We start from the raw sequence: 7072 nt of genomic DNA, 5'->3' as shown, positions 1-7072 counted from the left end.
GACAGTCATAACTTTGAAGTTGTAGATAATTTCGTCTACCTGGAAACCAGCAATAACACCGATAATAATGTCAGCCTGGAAATCTAACGCAGAATCACTCTTGCCAACAGGTGCTACTTTGGACTGAGTAGGCAATTGAAAAGTAAAGTCCTCTCTCGACGAACAAAAACCAAACTCTACAAGTCCCTCATCATTCCCGTCCTACTTTATGTCGCAGAAACGTGGACGGTGTCAACATCCGATGAGACGGCACTAGGAGTTTTCGAGAGAAAGGTTTTGCGGAAGATTTATGGTCCCTTAAACATTGGCAACGGCGAATACCGCAGACGATGGAACGATGAGCTGTATGTGTTATTCGACGACATAGACATAGTCCAGCGAATAAAAAGACAGCGGCTACGCTGGCTAGGTCATGTTGTTCGAATGGATGAAAGTGCTCTAACTCTGAAAGTATTCGATGCAGTACCCGCTGGTGGAAGCCGAGGAAGAGGGAGACCTCCACTCCGATGGAAGGACCAGGTGGAGAAGGACCTGTCTTCACTTGGTATTACCAATTGGCGCCAAACTGCCAAAAGGAGAGATGCGTGGCGCGCTGTTTTGGACCCGGCAATAACCGCATAAGCGGTGTCTACGCCAGTCAAGAAGAAGAAGATCTTCACAAAATCCATCTGTATAGGGTAAAAGTCCAAAATTGTTATTTGAAAACAAATTGTCATAAAATCTTCGAACTAATAGAAGTAAAATAATGGTGAATTCATTAATTATTCTGTTCATTACTTCAAATTTAAACTTTCTAAAGAAACACCCTTTGTATATTCAATATCATTTAATATTTTTATGGAGAAAGTATAAAATTATGTTGGATATTTGGAATTAATCTAGACTTTCAATAGAGTACACTATATGTAAGGCTTTAGTCTTTTCTATATTTTTAAATAATATATTAACTTATTATTTACTTTATTTATTAGTATATGAAATATTCCAAAGTACTCTCATTTTATTCACTTTCATATTTTCCTTCCTTTTGTTCTAAATAATGAGTTCGAGCGCTTTGAATAAATTGTATTGTATAATATAATAATTTGCAAAGTGTAGCTAGGCATCTGCACATGCGCATTTCTCTTTCTACTTCTCAAGGGAGCATCACTGTCAAAGTCACACACAAACACACGTGTTAATTGAATAATGCGCATAAAATAGAGTCTTAGTTATGATTTAGTAATTGTTCGAGCTCGCATAGTTCGCAAGTTTGTTCTTACACAACGCAGGTAGTTGCCTTAACAATGACTTCTCGAAGATTTATAACCTTAATTGGCTTGCTAAATTTAATTATATTCACTAATGGCAAGAGTCACGCTTTTAAGTTTGTAGTAACCTTTACTAGGCTGCTCAATTATGTTAATGAATTCAAGAAGTCAATTAATTACACGAAATCTCATGGTTCCTTAAGTCAATCTATAATAATATAATATTTTTTTTAAGTAAAAATTGGTTGTTTCGTAGAAACACGCTCCTTTGGTTATGTCTTCTGTAATTTTTGAGCGGTGGTTTGATGGCAGAACCTCCTTTTTTCTTTGAATTTTCTTATCATATATCAAGTACTATTAGTAAGACAATTTATGCTTACTAGATGAAGTTTAGACTTCAGTTTGTTTTATGTGTCATGTCATACTGTAGATTCTATGTACTTGGAATTCTATCTAGAAATTTTTAGAGTCAATTGTATTGCCTCGGTAAATGAACCTTTTGGCAGATTAAATCTCGTCGAACTCTTCTATTAGATTGAACGTAACGTTGATCACGATATCTTAAGTGTGTGTATATTATATTTTAAATCTGTTCTACTAGAAAATATAGTGATTTATTTCAATTATACAGAAAATTATATTTAATCTTTATAACTTAACATTTGCCACTTTACTGCGAACACACGGTTATATATTCAATTATACACAGCTACTTGAGAGAGCGCTACAGCGTGAAGCGTCTTAAAAGGGCTATTATGCTGTCATATTGCCTACATACTTGTAGGCATTTAAGCATTCCTACTTACATAAATACTATAATTTACAAGTATATTTTATTTCATGTTAATCAGTATGTCTAGAGTAGTTGCTCATATTAAATAAAGGGTGTCTATATATGTAAGTTTTGCATGCAACATATCAGACAAAGCTATAAAATATAATGCTGATTAATGGTAAATTACCATATACAAATGATATTAAAATTTTTAATGGTGCCAATAAAAAAAAAAAATAAAAAAAATTAAACAAAAAATATTTCAACGATTCCCCTTCAACATCCACATAAAATCATTAATTTCGAATTTTAAACACAAAATGGCACACCCTTTACAACTACCTTATTACACATGTATGATTGAATATCAAAGCACACGACCAACCAACTTATCGTTACAGATCGACAATTTTCCAAGCCATTTTAGTGCTCATCGCCAGTCGGCAGACGTCAGCCGCCAGGCAATTGTGTCTGTTTGCTTTATTTGTTTTGGATTGCAATTTATGCATTTTATTTGTGAAAATTGTGTGAGAAATGTTTATTGCACTGCATTTGTTGGCGTTGCTGCACTCGTTATCTTGTAACATCGTACACATACTAATTTGAGCAAGTGTAGATTTGCACGTTTGTGTTGTTGCACTCGTGTGCGCGGCCCGTCTATCTGAACTATCAAGCATGACGCCTTGGAAAATCACTTGAGTTTTGAATAATGGAACTCAAATCTCCATAAATAGCCATGCAAGTCGATGCACAAGTAGGCATTTATGAAAGTATATATATGCATATGTATTTAAGTGTAGAGATTTGAATTCAGCATTGTTGTATTTGAAACCCTGGAGCTTTCGCATTTGATTTATTTTTGCACTAGTTACACTTGCTGTGCATTGATAAGTGTATATAAAATTACAATAGTAAGTTGGGCTTCAAAAGAGATACATATAAAAATGTGTGTATACTGTATGTACATATAGCACTCGTATGCAATAAAATTGATCCATATTCAAAGTTTACAGTCTTCGAAGGTATAAAAATCTAAAATGAAGTGTTTTTTCTGGAACCCTTAAAAATGTATCTATCGAGTATTCCGGCATCTACAATCGTTTTCTCTCCATCGAACTATATTTTTGAGATGTCTCATCAGACCCCGCTATAATTTATTTGCGAAAGTGATTCGACATTGTAGTTAAGGTTAATGCTGGTTTCCAAGTTGACGATATAAATTAGAGGTTATGACGGCCAACAGAGAAACACGGCATATAATTCCTCTTCCTCAAAAATCGTTCGGAATCAAATCTACCATAGAGATTTTAACCCAATTTTCAGTATTACTAATATTAATTTCATGAAATTAAGAAAAGATCTCAAATCTGTATATAATGGGTGTAATATATAAATGATTCTTAAGAATTAAATTTTTTTCAAATAGTTCGGTAAGAACGATCTTTATACATCAGCGCCATCTATTGTTTTTTCAGCATTTTAATCGAAGCAATGGAGTATTCACCTTTGAGCTCATGGTTTCAAACATCGAATATAGCAAATTAAGCCAAATAGACATTCCTCCGATTTTTTTTTCGATTATTCCTTGGTAAAACATATCTAAGGGATATAAGAAATCTGAAATCGGATCCAGCATTAAAAACTTGTAGACATAAAATTATTAAACGTATAATATTTCCACCTCTAATAAACACTTTATCTCGTCTTGTTATTCACACATATTGAGGCAGTGAAAAAATTACTAGAAATTAACAAAGAAAGAAATGCTAAAGTCAACGAAATGCTATGGAAATCATGAAGACAAGCTGAATTGGTTGCCAAGATGATTTCCGAACAATTGTTTGCACTGTCTGTGAATTAGCAGATAAAGGAAAATTATGCATTCACTCACTGGAAAGTGTTTGCATGCGTATTAAAGGCATATTCATACAAATCTACACAGTTTGGTTTGTTTAGCTGCGGAGTTTATAAAGAGTTATGACGTCTCCCCACAGCTGACTCCAGACACGACGCTGTATTGTTGTAACCCTCGTTTTTTGCACGCGAATTTTCTCAATGCTTTTCACTCGCTTTTTATGCAACTTTGCTGGCCAGTTTCATATAAAAAGTTTAGGAAGTGCGCAGGCAGCTGACAGAAGACCCAACCTCCCGCGCTTTCCCCCTCAAACTCACGCCACTGCATTTGCTATTTGCAGAAAAATCAAAAATTCAAAATCCCGCACTTCTTATGAGTGACGACGCTTCAGCGACTCTCCCAGTCCTCCTCCTCCGCGGCGTCTCATGACCATTGTGGCCGCCATCCACCTTGAATTCCACGCTTGGTTATTCAATTGTTCGGCTGTTTTGTGGTGGGATTGTTGGCCCGTTTCGCTGCTTGAGTGGTTGACTGCTTGCCATATTATTTGCTGTTGTTTTTGCTCTTTTCGATTCGCTCTCTGGTGCAATAGTTTGCATTGGTCTGGTTGGAGGATTCGCTGACATTCAAATGGGGGCGCGTGTTGTTTTTCCTCGTACATACATATGTAGTGAAATTAATTTTCTAAATATTCACAAATGTGTTTATGTGTGTGTTGTTGTTGCATATTTTTATGCATTGTGTTATGAGTGGCTTTTGTGTTGCATGCTTGGACGATTGTGAAGGTCGCTGCACTTTGCGAACCAATAACTTCCCTTTCGAGTGCTCGTAGTAATTATGTTCGTATTGTAAATTTGTAATAAACACACACGTAAAACTATTCAGCAAGTGTAAAATTATTGCGATTCGCATTCTTCATAATCAAATAGGAATCTGGATTAATAACACCACATTTCCTGTAATCTTCAGATTAGATTCAAGACAATTTTCTTTGCCTCTTCCGTTGATCTAACTCGCAAAACTTGACCTCAGGAACATAAACCAGTCCTTCCTTTGAATATTACTTGACTCAGGATTAAATTTGTTCGAAATATTCAACAAATATATAGTGTTCCAAGAATCCATAATTTGTTACCAATTTATATAAAGTTTTGGAACTTAATCGAATCGACATACTGATCACAATAAGATAAACCATTATTTATACCGGGTAAACATTGCATAAAGTGACCGAATTTAGATTCCAACGGAAGCACACACTGAGAACATATCCAAAAGCTTAAATCATTTTACCTGAACCTAACTGATTGTTTTGATTTTTTAAGACCATTTTTAAACAAGCTAGACTTCTAAAGGAGTTCGATAGTTAAAAAAACCAATTATGTGACATCAACAAAGGAATCGTATAATATACATAATTGATAATAGTGTATTTGTTTATATATTTCATAATTTTCATAAAAAGTAACATAATAATAATTCAATTTCCACAATTTATTTACCCACGAAACATAAGTGTTTGCTAACTTATCGAACTACCAGGGGCCCATGAAAATCACCAGGTATTATAATGAATGTAAAAGTATAACAAATTATAACACAAACTTTAACAATTTGTTGTTTTTCGAACATCCAGAATCACCTGCAATAACAAACATTGTACGCCGTTACGCGAAAATACCTTCGGCATACCTATACTGACATAGCGGATAGTCATATTGGCACTGTTGTTGGGATTTTTGTTTACAGGAAAATGTTCACTATTTGGGAATGATTTGGTAAACGAAACAATTAGTCATTGCTGAGAAGCCGCATGGTGTGAACTGAAGCCGGAGAGGCCGACGAATGAGCAATAGAAAAAGGTGATTATTATAATATAATGAAGTAATAAAATTCTTTAATTGTAATTAATTTTATTTGTAGTTCGACATCCAGATTCTGAAATCCAGAACGAGGCATTTAATACTTAAGTTCATTACATTATGGAACAAAGGAAGCTTTATAATATTTCTTAATGGAACTTGGATGATACTGCAAAACCAACCTATACCGATATAAATACCATACAAAAGTGGCAAATATATATTAAAAAAACGTTTCAATATTTTTGAAATTAAATATAATTCTATAAGAAACATCTTGAATTATTTTGAACGAATAAAAAAAACATTTTTTTTTTTTTTTCAAAAATATTCCGCGGATATTTAATGATTTCTGTGGTATTTTGTATAATAAATTTAAGAAACTCATGTGAGGTACTCTGTGCTATCACAATTTTAATATAAATAGTTTTAGGGATATAATTTCTAATCTTCATTAAGCAAAAGTTGTACTACCCCGCAAAAATAGGAATAAAATTATAAATAAATAAATAATAATGGTTTGGGTGGCAACTATGCCTCCTGCGTAGAAACAGGCATATTAGAACGTGCATTTGTTATGCAAAACATATTTTCGATTTGATTATTTTACTTTCTTATGCTACATTATACTGGTGGATCGTTTATGTGTGCCTGGTGCTTCACTGCCGAAACTAATGGCCAATGCGTAATTTCACTTTGAATAGAAAAAAATTCTATGCATTTTTCTCGTAAATACTACATTATCTACTATACCAGGCAAGTAGAATAAACAGACAGTCGCCACTTCTAACATTTTCACTGAATTCCTTTACTTTTGGCGCAAAGCAGTAATGCAGTAACAAATATTTTTATTGTGATCACTTGCATTTCTTGATCATCGAAAACAGTTGTTGGATTTTTGTGATAATCGAAACGAATATTTTATTGTTGGGGGTGGTCGGTGTAAACATTTTTTTGCGCAACAATAAATTTACAGCGGTTGTCGTAGCCTACTGTTGGATTTTGTGCGCCTGGTATTTCGCTCACTTTATTCGAATTCAATTTTTCGGAGGATTTTGTATTAATGAACCACTGGTAACTAAATAATTGGTAACTATTTGTAGCCAATGCATTAGTCGTTGATTAATTGTTGGCAAAATGTTTGTAAGTGTAATCTGTGAATATATTTACCAATAAATTAAATTTATTTATATTTTCATTTCAAATAGCTTTTATTACATAACGTCAATAAATCTTTTTTATAATTATTGGAATAAAATAAATAATACACCTATAATGTTTCTCCCTTTTCCCCTATTGTGATTCCTGTGCAGTCATATCTTCACATACG

At 33.7% G+C, this 7072-nt stretch overlaps 1 long non-coding RNA gene across 1 annotated transcript; it reads left to right on the top strand.

Moving 5' to 3' along the window:
- The first annotated feature begins 1444 nt into the window (after positions 1-1444).
- On the top strand, positions 1445-6061 carry LOC128921362 (uncharacterized). Its single transcript, XR_008470803.1, has 3 exons — positions 1445-5442; positions 5517-5742; positions 5804-6061. It is a non-coding gene; the product is annotated as an uncharacterized LOC128921362 (long non-coding RNA).
- Positions 6062-7072: the final 1011 nt, after the last annotated feature.

Source organism: Zeugodacus cucurbitae, chromosome 4 (genome assembly GCF_028554725.1).
Source record: "Zeugodacus cucurbitae isolate PBARC_wt_2022May chromosome 4, idZeuCucr1.2, whole genome shotgun sequence".
NCBI classification, from domain to species: Eukaryota; Metazoa; Arthropoda; class Insecta; order Diptera; family Tephritidae; genus Zeugodacus; species Zeugodacus cucurbitae.
Note: the sequence above shows the minus strand (reverse complement) of the source record. Positions and strands in the feature narration are given on the sequence as shown.